The sequence below is a fragment of the Ambystoma mexicanum genome, chromosome 9 (assembly GCF_040938575.1).
Source record: "Ambystoma mexicanum isolate Mex_15411 chromosome 9, UKY_AmexF1_1, whole genome shotgun sequence".
Taxonomy (NCBI): Eukaryota; Metazoa; Chordata; class Amphibia; order Caudata; family Ambystomatidae; genus Ambystoma; species Ambystoma mexicanum.
Genome location: NC_090931.1, coordinates 674,270,562 through 674,288,435, shown reverse-complemented (window position 1 = coordinate 674,288,435; position 17,874 = coordinate 674,270,562). Strand labels below are relative to the sequence as shown.

The 17,874-nt window shown below is 47.0% G+C and overlaps 1 protein-coding gene across 1 annotated transcript in view; it reads right to left on the bottom strand.

Moving 5' to 3' along the window:
* The window catches only part of CARF (calcium responsive transcription factor), a 1,085,705-nt gene that overhangs the window by 756,678 nt on the left and 311,153 nt on the right, over positions 1-17,874 (bottom strand). The gene's annotated exons all lie outside the window — the stretch shown is intronic.

The window sequence follows — 17,874 nt, the reverse complement described above, 5'->3', positions numbered from 1 at the left end:
CTGGCCATATACATAACGCGAAGGGCAAAAACCCGGTGGATGACTGCAGTGTCCTTCGGATTGCAAAGATAGCCCAGGTCTGCATATATACAGGCACATCAAGAGGGAATATTCACTAAGTCGCCCTCCCGCCCTCCACCCAAGTTTTCGGGAGATGAGCTCAGTTCTTCTCCTGACAAGTTCAATACTTTGGACTTGTCACAATGAGTGGAAAAACCCCACCAGTCCCATTACCTCCAACAACCCCAAACTTCCATAGCCTCCTTGATGTGTTAAGGAGATCATTCTCAACCTATCCCAGAAAGAAGCCCCAAATGAAGAAAAAGGCATAAGATCTATTCAATCAATTCCAAATGTTTTCTCCAGATCCAAGCAGATTGGAATGTTTTTTCCATTCTATGTACACCCTACTGGGTGCCAACAAGAAATCAGGTTGAGAAACCCAAGCCTGGGAGGAGACATTGTGACAATTCTAAACCAGTGGTCTCAAGGAGTTCAGAGAGCAATGGAGTAGAGTTCAAGATTTCCAAGAGCAGCCTTTTAAACAGGTGAATGAAAGATGTGAAGACTGGAACTAAGGCCTGTAGCAACCGTACCAGTAACAGCCCAAATAACTGAGTAACACAGAGAAAGTCAAGAGCTAAAATGGGCCATACGGAAGGTAAACAAAGAGTCCTGATTCCAGAAGGGGGTCTATAAGAGGAGCAGCAGGTGAAAATGGAAAAGGTGGAGAAATAGGCCCATGCTGGGTAACCTGCATAAGAAACCGATACATTTTTGCTATATTAGTATAGGGATGGACTGATATAGAAGATCAAAATTTCTGAACTATAGCTTTGGTCCATCCTGTGGACTTCTGATATCAGACTATGGCAGCTGGATTTAAGACTAAAGACTTAAGAATAGGTTTATTGGATTTGTGTTGACCACTGTTGGAATCTCATTTTGTTGTTTAGATTACAGTATTTCAGCACTTTCAAGACCTCAAGTGCCTGAGGGACAAATGCACATTTTTTACTGAATTATCCGACTCCTTCATTCCACTGGAGCTTGTCGCAGGACCTGGATAAATTCCACCTTAATTCTTGTCGTAAGCTGGTGTTGCTGCCTTTGAACGTGAACATTAGGTTAAATGGAAATCCCCACTAATATAACATGTTTTTATCACTCAGCGAGGAGGTAATTGCACACATCAGCTTATTTTTAATGATGTTCCAGAAAGTGCCAAACCCTACTATGGCTGATCCTGCACAGCGCTGAAATTTATATTTTTCACTCCTCTGACTTACGACATGAGGAGGAAAGAGGTCGGAGGAGAGAGAAGAGAGGGGAAGAGATAGAGGTGGAAAGATAGGGAAGAAGAGAGGCGAGGGGAGAGTGTAGATAGTAAGAGGAGACAGTGGGAACATGGGCGGGGGAAAAAGTGAGAGAGAGTAGGAGGGGGAAAGGCATGAGAGTGAAAGAGAGGGAGTGGGAGAATGGGAGAGTGATTGAAGGAATACAGGCACCTGCCTTATGTAACGAACTCATGATGGCAACAGTAAAGACAGACACAATTGATCACAGTTCAAGGGTTTTTATTAAACTGTATAGGTAGGTTGAAACAAATGCCTAATCTAAACCTAAATCTTAAATGGGAGCAAGCTACGTGCATCAAGACATAATAAGGCAATCCTAGTGGCGTCTTATCAAATAAAAGGGCCTATACTAAAAAAAAAAAAAACTATTGCCAATCCTTACAACTAAATACAAAAAAGATTGTGGGCTAGTGTTCACGAGAAAGAAAGAAGTGTTCATAAATGATAAATCAGGATGTTGTAGCCAGGGGTCTCCCTTCCCCACGTTTTGAGCACAGGACAAGGCGGGACTCCTGAGCACAGCACACTCTCGAGCTTTCCCAGCACGAGACTACAGTTCCATTCTCAGGTGTAAGGATCTTCGGTGGTTAAGACACTTTTCTACAAAAAAGTTTCTACGTTGGACTGGATGTGTTCAAAATAACAAACCAAAAAGTTCCTTTCCGTATCTACGTTGGGTGATGAGTTTTCACCCCTGGTTCTCGCACTTCCGGGCTCAGACCCCTCTCGAATAGCAGCCTCCCTCTGTTGGGTTCACTACGGCTTGCATTAAAAAAATGTCACCTATTGTATTCACAAGTCTTAATGTCTTCTTAAACAATCCACTGTGGACATCCCTCCGTCGGGTTCACTCTTTGTCAACGCAATGTTCATTGGGGCATCATGCTTCGTTCCGTTCTGCAGGCATCCCTCTGCCGGATTCACATTTGCCAGCCACACAGTTTTCTACTTTCTCACTATGCAGGATTTATTTCCCTTAGCTTTCCATTTACTGGCAGGTCAAAGACTTGACTGTACAGGAGGTTTTGCTAGACCCCTGCATGACCACTTGGACCTTTTCCTTGCGGCTCTCCTAAGGCCTTCTGGTATCAGTAGTTTCAACAGTAGGAGAATCAACCAGAGTCTCTCGAGTGAGCACCCATGTGGTGCCAGACCTCTCTGCAGCTGGTTTTCCCCTTAATTTGCCAATCGCAACTTTTGTTCAACACAGTTCGATTTCTTATCTGTTCTCCTTTCGACTCACCAGCTGTGATGAACCGCTTGGCTTTTCTTGTCTCTGTAGTCAAAGACGGGACCACGGTAGCAAGCGTCTCTCCCTGTCCTGATTATCAGTGTAGGAGGGCTCTGTGTACCGTTGACATCTGCTGCAACACACGCTGGCACAGTTCACAGTCTTAGGATTCCTTTCACGGAGGCTTTGTGGGTCTGGGTCAAAAGGGGCAAGGTCGATTCTCTCCTTGTCGCCCCTTCAGTTCTTGCAGTTTTTCTCCTCCTCTTGAACTGCCGCCCTGGAATAGCTGTCTCGTTGTGACGTTTGCCTTGCTCTTAGTGTGTTCTCGTGCACCAACTTTTATCCCTGTGGGAAAGGGAAAGGGCCGTCAGGTGTATGTGGTTCTGGTCAATTGCCTGACTTTGCCTGACCCTTGCTTTGGGACATGTCAGGTAAACGGCTCTGGTGTTAGTCTGTTGTCTCTCGTGAATGTGGTCCACCCCCAGGAACTGGATCCAATAGCGATGGCCATGTCCTGGCCACCTGGATGACAGACCCCAGGGACTAGTCAGGGAGACACCTTCAGGTTTCTCAAATACCCTTCCTCCATGCGATGTAGCCACATTTGTTTCACAGGGAACCTGAGAAAGAAAATCTACATTACCCTGGTCTTTTCCCTTTCGGTGTTCCACAGTGAAACAATAGGGTTGTAGGTCTATAAACCATTGCTTGCCCCAAGGGTTGGAGTCTTTGCGTTGGCTAATCCAAACTAGGGATGGGTGATCTGTAACAACTGTGAAAATAATAGGTAGTATCTAAGATGCATGATGGCCCAATAGATGGCCAGGGCCTCTAGTTCCAACACAGAGTCATTTCTTTCACGTGGGAACAGCTTGCGACTAGCAAACAATATGGGGTGTTCCAATCTGTCGCAAACCTGGGACAGGACTGCTCCTAACCCTGTAAGGGAGGCACCCGTTTGTAATGCAAACTCTTTAGAGAAGTCGACTACCTTCACGACTGGGTTCTGGAACAGAGTCTGTTTTAAGGTGTTATAACATATATCATCCTCATCATTCCAATAAAGTTTCTGGGTTTCTGCATTCTTAAGTTTATCCGTCAGCCGGACTGTTTTGTCTAAAAAGTTGGGAATAAACCCATGGTAATATCCCATTAACCAGAGGAAAGCTCTAAGATCTCTTTTGGTCTTGGGAGTTGGTGTATGTAGGACGGCTTTTACCTTCTCTTGTTGGGGCTGTATTTTCCCAATCCCTAAAAAGAAGATGAGGTACTTTACGGCTGACTGGGCTAATCTGCACTTAGCTGGATTAGCAGTGAGGCCAGTGCCTCTGAGGACTTTCATGATGGTATAAAGATGGAAGAGATGGTCCTCCCAAGTCTTACTATAAAAGACGATATCGGCAACATAAGCACCACAGAAATCTGAATGAGGTTGTAGGATTTGATCCATGAGGCGTTGGAAAGTGGCTTGCATGCTCTGTAAGCCAAAAGGAATGACTTTGAACTGGAACAGTCCTAGAGGCGTTGAAAACGCAGTCTTTTCCACATCTGGCCCAAACATGGGAACTTGCCAATACCCTTTGGTTAGATCTAGGGTGGATAGAAAGGTGGCTGCTCTGAGTTGATCAATTAGGTAATCGATGCGTGGCATGGGATAGGCATCGAAGTCTGAAATGGCATTAACTTGACAGAAATCTATGCAGACCGGTCAGGTTTAGTAACCAACACAATAGGAGAGGACCATGGACTTGAAGAAGGCTCGATAATATTGGCTTTCAACATTTTGTTGACTTCCCCAATCACTATCTGTCTACAGGCTTCTGGGAGTCTGTACGGTTTTAAATGAACCACTTTACCTTTAAGTGTTCTAATATAGTGGTACGTGCCTTTTACTCTTCCTGGTTTTTCTGAGAATACATCGGGAAATGAGACCACTACATCTTTTAGATCTTCTTGTTGTTGGATAGATAGCTTTGTAGGGATCAAATCAAAGTTATCTATCTTCTTGGGAACCAGACATGGTAGTACTTTGGCGAGGTGGCTGACAGGTTCTCTTTCCACTCTTTCAAGAGATTTACGTAATACAAATCGACCTTCTGTTTTCTGTCTGGTTGGGCAACTTTATAAGTACAGGTTCCCGTTTGTTCTACTATCTCATAGAGTCCGTGCCACTTGGAAACAAGTTTATTTTCTGAGGTGGGTAAGAGGACCAGTACTTTTTGTCCTATGGAGAATGATCTTAAGCTCACCTTTTTGTCATAGGTGGTTTGTGTTGGCTTTGGGCCTTTTCCATGAGTACAAACTAATTCTGGAACCAAGTTTGCAAAGGTAGCGGGCGCCCCTCTCTCGACAGAACAAGGCCTGATAACCTGTTCAGTGGTTATTAACCACTTGAGAGTTCGCAGCCACTGCTTTTACTCACTGTGCCTTTCACAGATGGGAAATATCCATTTGCATATCAGTCTTTGTCCTGCCCAGGGGCAGTCCAGCACCGAAATGCAATGGCAATTCCAACCTGAACGAGAGTACCACCAGCAACCCCATACACGTGTTTCACCCTTGTTGGGGATCATCAGTGAGGTGAAGCTGATGCCGCTCTAAGCACAGTGAGAGGGAGACCACGTCTGGTTGCCCCCAGGAGACCTAGGGTTACCAATCCCAGGTTCCTTGAAATTTAGTTTGCAAAGGTAGCGGGCGCCCCTCTCTCGACAGAACAAGGCCTGATAACCTGTTCAGTGGTTATTAACCACTTGAGAGTTCGCAGCCACTGCTTTTACTCACTGTGCCTTTCACAGATGGGAAATATCCATTTGCATATCAGTCTTTGTCCTGCCCAGGGGCAGTCCAGCACCGAAATGCAATGGCAATTCCAACCTGAACGAGAGTACCACCAGCAACCCCATACACGTGTTTCACCCTTGTTGGGGATCATCAGTGAGGTGAAGCTGATGCCTCTCTAAGCACAGTAATTCTGGAACCAATTTCATATGTTCTCGCATTCTGGTGGCGGTTTGCGAGATGGGATGGGGGCCTCCTTTCATTCTTCCAAGGTTTCCCAGAGCATCTACGGGACATCTGTGGGCTCTCTACCATAGAGCAGTTCAAAGGGAGAAAAGCCTGTGGAAGCCTGAAGGGTTTTCCTTACTGCAAATAGTGCCCACGGGATAATTCGGCTCCAGTGGTTTCCATCTTTATCTACCAATTTTCTTAAAATTAGCTTCAGAGTTTTATTGAATCTTTCTACCAAGTCATCGGTTTGCGGATGGTACACAGAAGTTCGCAAGGTGGTAATGTGGAGTAACTCATTGACTTCTGCCATAAGCTTACTCATAAAATTCGAACCCTGGTCTGTTAGTATTTGTTTGGGAAAGCCGACCCTGGAGAAATACAGTAGAAGCTGTTTAAGGATCTACTGTGTGGTATTATTTCACATTGGAAAGGCTTTGGGATATCGGGTCGCATAATCCACAATCACAAGGACATATTTATTGCCTAGTCTGGATGTCTCTAGAGGTCCAATTATATCAATCCCGATTCTTGAAAAGGGGACTTCAATGATCGGCAACAGGTTCAGAGGGGCAGGTAATGGGATGTGCATGCTGGTCCTTTGACATATTTCGCACGTCTAGATGAAGGTCTTGATATCGGCATGGATACCTGGTCAGTAAAAGTTCCCAGTAATATGTGCTTGGGTTTCGATTGTCCGAAATGCGCTCCAGTAAGATGGAAATGCGTGATCTCCAGCACAACCTTTCAGTGGCTCTTTTGTATTACCAACTGTGTTTTTACTAAACCTTCCGTAGATGTCTCTCCTCTATACAGCAATCCTTGTTTCAAGAAGAAAAAGGGACTTCTCTAAGCCTTCTCCTTCTGGAATTGCTTGGAAAAAAGCTTCAGCGAGAGCTGGATCATTTCGCTGGGTGAAGGCTAAGTCGGGATAGATGGTAGGTTCTTCTCCCTTCCTTCGATGTTAAGAGATTTATCAGCTTCCCCTAAGCCTAAGTTACCTCTTTAGGTTTCATCTGGTTCACTTACTTTAAACTGAGGAAATAGAGCTCTTTCCAAAATTACTAGAGCAATTTGACCTCCACAACATACCTCAAAAAGGGATCTCACCAGGGGGGCGCTGTTGTGCAGCTGAGAAGAACAAGAACCAACTGGTAACGTTCTTTGGAATGGATGTTCCTCCAACGTATTCCACGTCCTTGATTTGTAATGTCCACAGCTGTGCTACTTCGGAAATTTTTCGGCAGAGGGCATTCTGCGCCGATGGCATCGGGTCGATGTCCTTCGAAGGCCTCCGTCGAGGGCGACGTCACCTGATGTTATAAATAGGATGCACGGTGCCCGTATCCTTAGTTTATGTTTTTTCCTCCATATGTATGACCTGCTCGTACACAATGCCTGCTTGACTGCACATAGCCTTGAGGAAACGCAAGCTGCAATAGCATAGGAAATTCTCCAGAGGGGCAGGCCGAGAGGGCGATGTGGAATACGTTGGAGGAACATACAGTCGAAAGAACGTTACCAGTTGGTAAGTAACTTGTTCTTCGAATGGATTGTGTCCTCCAACGTATTCAAAGCAGTACCAGAAAATGGAGGAGGGAGAAGAATTCAGAATACCCAATCATATGGCAGAATAAAAGACCGCTTTACCAAAGGCCATATCTTGACCATGGAGCGTATCCAGAGAGTAATGTTTGACAAGGGTATGGATAGAAGCCCATGTAGCGGCATCACAATATTCCTAATAGGAACTCCCCGCTGCAGGGCAGTGGAAGTAGCCACTCCCCCAGTGGAGCGAGCGCGCAAACCCTCAGGAGTGTCTTTTCCCGCCAATCTGTAACATTCAGTAATAGTGAGGATAATCCACCTGGACAAGGTCTCTTTGGGAACAGCCTGGCCCAATCAGTGTCCAGCGTACCCCACAAAGAGTTGATCGTCCACTCTGACCCTGGTCATCCTAGAAATCTAAAAGCTCAGAGCTCTCCTACGGTCTAACCTCTGGAGTCGCTCCTCTTTCTTACCGGCATGAGGAGGATAGAAAGCAGGAAGTACCACTTTCTGGTTTAAATGAAACTCAGACACTACCTTAGGTAGAAAGGATGGACGTACCCTCAGTACAACCCTATCCTTGTGGAACACAGTAAAGGGTGGCTTAGATGAAAGTGCCAGAGTGCAAAGGTTCAAACAGAGCACCCATCAGGAATTTCAAGACCAAATTCAAATCCCATACCGGCACCTGAAATGGGGACGGTGGGAACACAGTGAGTCCTTTAAGAAATTGGGAAATCAAAGGAATCTTGAAATAAGAACATTCTTCAGACGAGCGCTTGAAGATAGACAGCGCAGCCAAGTAACCTTTAATGGTACCTACTTGAAGACTCCTGTGGGCCAAAGAAAGCAAGAAAGACAGAACCATGGGAATGGAACACCGAAAAGGACCGACATTATGTCCTCTGCACCAGTCGCAAAACTTATGGCAACGATACAGGGATTTGGTCGCCAGCCGCCTGGCCGAAAGCAACACCTCCATCATGTCATCCGGGAGGTCCCAATCCTCACATCTCAATCTTTCAGAAAGAGAGAGAGAGAGAGAGAGAGAGAGAGAGAGAGAGAGAGAGAGAGAGAGAAAGAGAGAAACAGAGAAAAAGAGAAACAGAGAAAGAAAGAGAGAAATAGAAAGAGAGAGAATCCTCTTGGTAGGGAAGACAGTGTGGAGGACAGATGGACATCTCTAGAAGGTCTGGGTACCACGCTCTCCTGGCCCAATCCGGAGCAATGAGGATCATGTGGGATCCGAACCTCCGCAACCTCCTTAGCACATAAGGAATGATGGAGACTGGAGGAAACATGTACAGAAGTGGGAATGAACAATCCACGACTAACGCGTCCCTTAAGGCTCCTCTCAGAGGAAATTCCCTTGAGCAGAATCTCTCACACTTCTGGTTCGCACTGGTCGCGAACAGATCCACTTGTGGGGTTCCCCAAAGGGCGACGATCTCCAGTAGGACCTCCTGACCCAACTCCCACGTGAGAGATCGAGCTCTGCCTGCTCAGAGCGTCCGCCGCCGCATTCTCCTCTCCGGCCAAATGAACTGCCGAGAGTGAAATTCCTTGCTGGATTGCCCAGAACCAGAGCTGCCTTGTCTCGCTGCACAATGGAAGTGACCCTATCCCCCCTTTTCTGTTGAGGTAATGCATGGCCACTGTGTTGTCCGTCATGATCAGGACACTCTTCCCCCGCACAGATGGCAGAAAAGCCTTCAGGGCCAGCCTGACGGCTCTCAGCTCCAACAGGTTGATGTGGAGTTTGGACTCCGATGGAGACCAATGACCGCTGGCAGTCAGATCGTCAGCATGAGCCCCCCATCCAATGATTGAGGCATCCGTCACCTCCGGCCAAGGTTGCCAAAATGGTTCCCCCTTCAACAGATTTCCTTCGCTGGCCACCACAGAAGATCCTGGAAGACCGAGAGTGGAACCTGAACGGGATCCGACATCTTGCCTGAGAACTGTGACCACTGCATCTTGGGGACCCATTTCAGGGATCTCATCCGCAGTCTGGCCTCTGGCTCCAGAAAAAATGCAGGAGGATGCCATGAGGCAGAGCAACCTTAAGAATACGAAAGCCGGAAGACTCTGGGCATGTTGAAATTTGTCCACCATCTGTACAATGTGATGAGCCCTCACCTTGGGAGGCGAACACTTCCCCAAGGACGTGTCCAACACAGCCCCGATGTACTGGAGCTGTTGAGAAGGTGTAAGATGGGACTTCTTGAAATTGAGGGAGAAGCCCAGCTTGTGAAGGGAGCGGCAGGTGAGATCGAGATGATCCAGAACTTGCACGGGAGAACGTGCTCTGATCAGCCAGTCCAGGTAGGGATAGACGTGAATCCCCCCTCGCCTGAGATACACTGCCACCACCACCATTAGCTTGTTGAAGACCCTTGAGCAGAGGTCAAACCAAATGGCAGGACCCGAAACTGAAAGTGCGAGCAGCATCCTGTAGGTCCAGAGACACCAACCAATCTTGAAGTCGAAGGGCCTGAAGGACCTGAGAAAGAGTAACCATCTTGAACTTGTTCAACCAACGCAAGTCCAAGATGGGTCTCAGTCCCCAATCTTTCTTTGGAATAAAAAAATATGGGGAATACCATCCCTTGTTCATCTCCGCTACAGGCACTAGTTCTATAGAGGCTTTCTCCAGCAGGGTTCAGATTTCCTGCATAAGGAGCAGATCCGGAAGCTTCAAAGAGAGACTCCCTGGTGGATTGTCGTGAGGCCGCTTTAGGAAGGGCAGGCAGTAGCCGTGGGCTATTATCTCCAGAACCCACGCATCCGAAGTAATAGCCCACTATTCTTCGAGATGCTGAGACAGTCTGCCCCCAACCGGCGAACAATGAAACATGGCCTCATAGTTGTTTTGGAGCGGCTGTTGCAGTGCCTGCAGGCAAAGAGGCTGCTGCTTGAGCGGCTTTGGCACCTCTACTTCCCCGACCACCACAGGTACTTCTTCGTTGACCCCTTTGATTGCCGGCTCCTCTCGTCCTACCAAAAGAGGAGTAGTAACTAATAGTAACGTAAGGAACCTCCCCTCCACTGTTGTCCCCTAGGATGAAAAGGCGGAGGTTGATGCACTGCTGCACTCAAAGATTTAGCAGCAACTTTGGAGGTCTGCAACCTCTCTAGGCTCTGGTCAGCATTGGGGCCAAACAAATGAGCCATCAAAGGGCATGGTCAGAAGACGGGCCTGTGCATCTGGAGCAAAACCAGACTTCCAAAACCACGCAAACCTAAGTATAACGGTGCTCGCAGCCCTGGATCGGCTAACACTGTCGCCCGTGTCCAACCCAGACTGAAGGGATTCACACATGGCATCCTTGCCATCCTGCACTAGAGCAAGGAACCTATCCCTTTCTTCCCCCACAGGAATATGCTCAGCCGCTAGAGAGACGCAATTCCACAAAGTGTGGGAAAAGCTTACCAAGCACAAGTGGAGTTGGCTGACTTCAGCGCCATACTCCCCGCAGAAAACACCTTGCGTGCCAACCATTGAAGCGCTTGTTGTCCCTAGCAGGAGGGATGGTAGGGTACGCCGCCTGCCTCGAGGTGGCCGTAGCTGCCTGAACCACCAAACTCTCGGGAGTGGGAGAGTGGATAAGTAGCTGGGGTCGCTACTGGAAGGGCGGTATTTTTTAATTAACAACTTGTTAACCACCGGAAGAGACTCTGGGGTCTGCCAAACATCTGCCACCCTTTTTTGCAAAGTCAAATGAAAAGGCCACACTGGGTCAGTGGACAGACCTAGATCCAAGATCCAAAATATCAGTCAAGTCATCCTGAACAAATGTATCCGGAGGACTAGACCAACCAAGATACTCAGTAACCTTAGTCATCAGTCTCCTATAAGAGGACTCTGCATGAGCCCCAGACTCAGGCCTGCCAAACTCCACCTCATGAGATGTGTCTAAGCCACTGGCATTATGTAGTGATTGACGTAAGCCTTCCAACTGACTGTCCCCGGAAAAGACAGGAGCCACATCAGGCTCAACAGGGTCAAATTCCAAATCTGACCTCTCCTCATCCTCATAGATATTATCTAGAGGAATAAATAACTTCTGCCTAGGGACAGAAGTGGGCCTGGTTCCTTAACAGGATTCACAGACTTGGATTTAGCCTTCCTTTGAGGATCCACAGTAACAAAAACCTCCATCTGCAAATTCTGGCCAAAACACCCTGAAGGCGTCGAGGGCAACGACGGCTTTGGGGCCAACAACATCGCCGAGGGCTGGTGTGAAGGCAAAGCCTCGACCTCCGTATCCAAAGGACACAGCGCAGACAGAGTCGACGCCGACCTCAAACCCTTACCAGATTTCGCCGGGGACGAAGACCGAGACCTGGATCTAGCACGTCTCTGGCAATTAACCTGAACCTTGTCCGAACAGGACCTCGACAGTTCCTGATGAGTATCATGCCGAGGACCCGGGGACGATGGCACGCGAGCATCGGACCGAGACCCTTCCCTGCTGGCTTCTTCCAAAGGCGTGGATGGAACTGTGCCCTGTGATTGAAAAATTGCCAGCATCTGCTCCCTGAAGGCCTCCCATTTCTCCGGAGTCGAGGACTCAGTGGGACAAGCCACTTTCCTTGCAGCGCCATCATCCAACGAGGACGGGGAAGGCGACTGGTGACGCTGCTTTCGGGGATGGACCTAAACGAGGAGGACAAGCAGCGGGACACACTCTGGGATCGAGATCCACAGGACTCCTTAAGAAGAGGAGAGACACCCCTCGAATCATCGGTGGACATTCCTTTCGCAGATTTTCGGGACTTACTGGGTTTAGTACCCCGACCTACCTGTAACTTCCCCTTACGCTCCTGCAAGGCCTTAGCAGTCAGCGACTGGCATTTCGAACAGGCACCACAAGCAAATGCAGTACAGGTCCGTAATTGACATCTTAGACTTACAGTCCCGGCAAGTCTTAAAGCCAGACCGTGGAGTCGGAGGGGTAGATGAAGACATATTCATGAAGAATACACAAGGCACGCCGAGTTCTCGAAGCAAACACGTTTGTGGAAAAAACAGAACTGAGGCTACGGGCGCCGTGTGTCCTATTTATAACATCCGGTGACGTCGCCCCTGACGGAGGCCTTCGAGGGACATCGACCCAACGTCATCGACGCAGGACGCCCTCTGCCGAAAAATTTCTGAAGTAGCACAGCTGTGGACATTACAAATCAAAGATGTGGAATACATTGGAGGACACAATCAATTCGAAATGGCTGCCTGACTAAAGATCCAGGCAGGGCCACATCCTGAATGAATAAACATCCTGACAGGTGCTACCTTTTATCATGAAAGCAAGAATTACTTATTTGTTTTTGTTTTTATTTTATTTATGGTTTGCAACAAACCTTTACAAAAAGATCTTTTCACATAAATTAGAATATGAACTAAACACATAAAATCTTTACATTTCGATTAAAATAAAAGATAACCTTAATAACACTTGAAAGGTTACAACCCTCAAAAAAAAAAAAAAAAAAAACAGGCATTTAAACAAACAATTAAAAACATAAGTTCCTAAAAGTAATTTGGACTAAACAAAGTACATTCTGAGATCATCTTCTGGACTAAACAAGTATACATTCTAAGTTCATCTTCTCCATTCAATTCAAAAGGTCAGCCATAGATTTTATATACAAAGTCATTGGCAATACTTACATTGCAATATCTCCTATCATTTGAGGCTACCGACATATATTACTATATCCCATATTTGCCATTTTTACCACATGATTCTCCTCTATGATAGCAAGGATGTCTGCCAATTTAAGTATCAATATTTGGCTATTGCTCTACATACATCTGGTCCAAGATTCTGAGCGAGTAACAAGGTAAGTGTCAAATGCTCTAATCCGAAGGTCTTCGAAAGCAAGAATTACTTGCGTCGGAAGGCTTGGAGCATTGGTTGTCACGTTTTGAACCTCCTACGTTCTGTGGAAGCAGAGAAATTCGGGCACAAAAGATTGCGGCAAAGACGGAGAGCATGGCCACCTGAGTCATCCGTAGTGTGAGCCACCCTGCTGAAGGAGAGAATTATAATGCTTACCTCTACTCCTCGGGAGCGTAATACCTTCCCAGCCTGTGGACACGATACCTTGGAGCCTTTAGGGTTCTTTTTCTGTTTGAACAAACAAATGACAACTATAGAAATGCTATAACATCTATTAACTGAGTTAGTACTACATGAGATGTGTATTACTTTAAATCACTCCCTTCTAACACTATGGCTGAATTTCCTTCTCACCTGTGTTTTATTATTATGGAGCTCTCCATCCTGCTTTTCTACAGGGGCGCGTTGAGATGAAGAAACAATGGTAAGTTGGGTTGCTGATGAGCTCTATAGCTTCTTTGCCTTGAAATGTCTATTCTTAGGAGAATGAGTCTTTGGGTAAGTAAACAGGTAAAATACTGTAATCTGTAAGGGCTTGAATTGATTCCTACATTGGAGAGATCTCTCTTACTAATTACTCTTGTATTCTTTCTCTTTTACGCAGGTTCTAGTAATTCAAGAAAAAATTAGGGCTGTGGATCGCTGCAGAGTTACTCAGGATGAGAAAACGTCTTTAAAAAACGTAAGTTCGCCAATACGGAGTAACTGCAGCATTCAAGGTTAAGCGTGGTACAACTGTGAGGTGAAAACTTGAAGACCTTTCAGGTACGTAAACGCTAAAACGTCTTCTTTGTTAAACTGTTAAGTTCATTTTTTTAACTTAAATGCCACTTGTGTTGTCTGCAGGTTTTCGGAAAGCTGAGGAAAAACCTTCGGAAGATGCAGTGGCTGCAGAAGAAACTTCTGACTGAAGATGCTGTGGCTGCGAGCGAAAAACTTCTGACGGAAGATGCTGCGACTACAAGCGAATACATGTTCTTACTGAAGAAAACCGTGTCAGAGAATAACTTCTGTCAGGTAAGTCTATTCTATGGAACTATGGTACTCTGTAACTATTCGTAAACTAATGCTCCAATTTCTCCTTTCTTTGACAGGTTCTGTGAGGAGAAACGCTGGTAGCGTTACCCGCTGTCAGCGGAGCAGATGCGAAGCGCGGGTTCCAGCAGAGGCGGGGCTTAAGTAGCTCCCTCTGCAAATATGAATAGAACAGTGCTGCTACTTGTAAATGGGTTTTGCGGCGGCCATGTTACGTGTATGATATTACTGTTGAACATCATTGGAGTCTATGGAAGTGAATGCTGTGAATGGTGTAAATGACATATGTGCCAGGCTAAACCCACCTTTGACCTGCTGACTGATTGAATGTTCCCCGCCTGGCCTGATGCCTGAATGAGGACTATGCTCAATGACTGGGATCATGACAAGAATGTGGCGTTGTGGGCGGAGAAGGGGGAGGAGCTGACCTCAGCGAGGTGCGGTGAGGCCAGGAGTCACCCTCCTTGTCTCTGAGCTGGTACAGCTGCCTCTGACGGGGCAGAGTGGGTCCCACTTGTGGGTGATCCGTGGTAAGCCTCCCCCTGCTGCGAAGCCCATATTGATTGCCTAACGGGTTAACCCCGCTCCAGTTACTCCCGACTGCAGCGCCGCAGCCGGCAGCACGACTCTAGCGGGGAAATCGGAGTGGCGACCCTCACAACACACAGAAGGGGAACCGCTGAAATCATAGGAAGACACAGAGGAATGCCGCCTCGACTGTTACTGCTGTGGGGGATACGCAATACGACCATTTGCTGGGCTGCAGCTGCGGCTGAGCTGCAGCTGCGGATGGACATCCCTGCAGCCTAACGGCCCCAACAGATCCTGACACAGGTACCCGCTGACTCTGAAAGTCCTGTCGGAGTGTGGTGCCACCATTTTCGGATGCGGCTACAGCCGCAGGAGGTGAGAGCTGCGCCCAAAAGCCCCCAGAACTGACAAGTAATTGGCCGGCCGACCTTACATACGTTGTCACGATAGTTTTGACAATCCTTTGACTTCCACTGGTCTGCCGACCCCTGGTGATAGTGCTTCCCCGTACTGGGTTGTGACTTTCAAAGCAGGTTCGATGCATGTCGTTAACTATTGGGAAGGCAACTAACTGGCAAATATGATCATATCCTGTGTGCCCTGACTGCCAGCGTTCACATCAATACAGAGCAGAGTGTGAGGGGCAGATTGACTTGAAGGTGGCTCTGTGTCCCCTGGGCTGAACCATAAGTATACGAAAGGCTGCAACCCAGCATACCCCTTATCGCAAGAAGTAAAGGAGACATGTGAAAATGAAGGTGGCGCTGTATCCTCATATGTGCTGAAAAGGTACTAGTGTCCTCTCCGATTGTAGGAATCTCTCTGTAGCAGGCCCTGCTGCATGCTTTTACCTACTAGGCGGACAGCCTCCGAGCTTGGGTCGCATATACTCTAAAACCTCTAACTGGTGACACTTTGACTAAGAATGAATGGGGTGAGTGAGGTGGAGGAGCTTGTGTTTGGCTTCAAGTCTATGGGGTTAAGTCCTAAGTACGAGGGAGATCATAGTCCATCCGTCTTTTTACATGCATAGAGTCGGTGTAGCCTATACACCCACTACGATCTGTGAACTATATATCGCTGGCCCCCAAGTTCCTAATATTGCAATAAACCTTATCGGACTACACGCATTGGCGCAATCCTGTCTTGTAGTGTGGACATTTGTTCCTAGGGACGCCACGATTCATCCAGGGGCAACAGTAACCGCCAAAAAGGACACGTGCATCGACCACTGGTCATAGAGGGAAAGGCATCATCATAAAGCCGATGCCCCTTTGCTCTGAGACCTGAATAAACAGCTGGTGGGCTACTACCCTGTGGGAAAAAGTAGTAAAACCTGTTTCCTACTTGATCACAAGATTTGGAATTAACGTCGAGTTAAGAATATATACCACGATTGAGGCGCTGTCACCAACGAGCTACAAGGTGGTGTTTGCCCAGCATCAATATTTGAAAGGGAGGGACTGGGTCACCTGGCTGCAAACTGTTATACAAGCCTGATCCTTCGTGCAATTGCCAAGCAAAACTGACTGGTAACAGGGAGACATCCTTTGTGCAACCTATTGACAATGACAAAGGGGGCAGCTGGCAAAATGAAAGGCCCTATGGATTCATTTACCAACTCTCAGACCCCAGCGGCAAGCATAGCGGCACCTCCGGCTGGTGATGCCCCAACATCATGAAGCGGAAATCCTAGAGAAGACCACCTATTAACAACTGTTCAGTCCGTTTTTTTTAACCGTAAATGTCAAACTTGATGACATAATAGCGGCAATTGGGTCACTCAAGGCGAAGCTGGAGAGGGAAGGGGCTTGGATAACAGAAACCGAAGCCAGGATAAGTGTAGCTGAAGACAAGGTAGATCGACACAATCGAGACATAGCACACTTGAAGGGGGAGTTGTCTAAGATAAGGGGCAAATGCGAAGATTTGGAATCGAGGTCCAGAAGGAACAATGCACGAATCATTGGAGTCCCGGGAATCCGCACGCAAAGGCCATATGGAGACCTTTGTGGAGACACTCCTTAAGTCCCCTTTCTCCACAGCCTTGTTTTCTGACCAATTCCTAGTGGAGCGAGCTCATTGCACCCTGGCCCGACACCCAAACCAGGGGCCCCACCTCGCACCATTATAGCATGACTGTTGAGTTACAGAGACAGTGACTTGATCCTTAGAATGTCCACAGAGCTGGTAATGTTGAGATATGAGGAAAGTAACATTCACATATATCTGGATTTTGCTGCTGTGGTGCAGGCCCAAAAGAGGCCATATGACCCGGTGAAGAGATAGCTGCGACTACGCCAGATTCCGTATGCTTTGATCTTCCCGGCCAAATTGCGGATCCAACATGGTGGCAGGGCGCGTTTTTTTAAAACCCTACTGACGCTAAACTATGTTGAATCTTCTGTCCCGATTCCACCCCGGAACCGCGATAGGGATCAAAACACCTAAGAAGGAAAGGTCAGCTGCACCACGTGAAAAATAAATGGGCTTTTGCAAATTAAAGAAAAACAAATGCCTGTGTTTAGGAACAGTACACTGGTGAATGAAAGCCTGCAAATCTTTAGCAATATGAAGGGGTTTGTTGATGGTGAGACTATATAACATGGGTTATTTTATGCAACCGGCTTGCTTTAATTCTGGATACACGATCAGAAATGAAAAGGTTAAAAATGTTGTGGCTGGAGCTGCAAGTTGAAAAACAGGTTTCTGCCTGGAGGGGTGGCACCAAAAGGAGGGCTCTCTCTCAGCAGATACTGACAACCCCCTCATAATTACGGGGTTGAACAGACTTTTGTCTCTGCTCAGACCCAAACAATGAAGCTCCCAGGGAAGGAAGTTTGAAGTGTGAAGGGGCAATATAACTTCAATCAAGGGAGAAACCCCCCCCATGCTCTAAAGGAAATGACAGTTGGCAGCAGTGAAGGACAGAAAGAAATGGACCCTGGAACAAAGACTGCCATTTGGTCCCAAAGACTATTTCAGGAATACACTTTAAAGACTTCTATCTTTGCAGCAAGACTTTGAAAAATTGTAGAAATGTCACAGTTTAAAAGTGATTTTCTGTGCTTTCTTTTGAGACATGGTAGAAGTCACTAACCCATTTGGGGCAGAAAGGGCAAAGTATTGAGGATAAATCGAAAAGTATCAATGTTGCAAACATAAAATTTGGTACATACATCCATGGGGATAATTCGCATCTGTGTAGAAAATTATGGAATTTTAGGCCAATCTTTAATGCTAAAAATTACCAAAATGT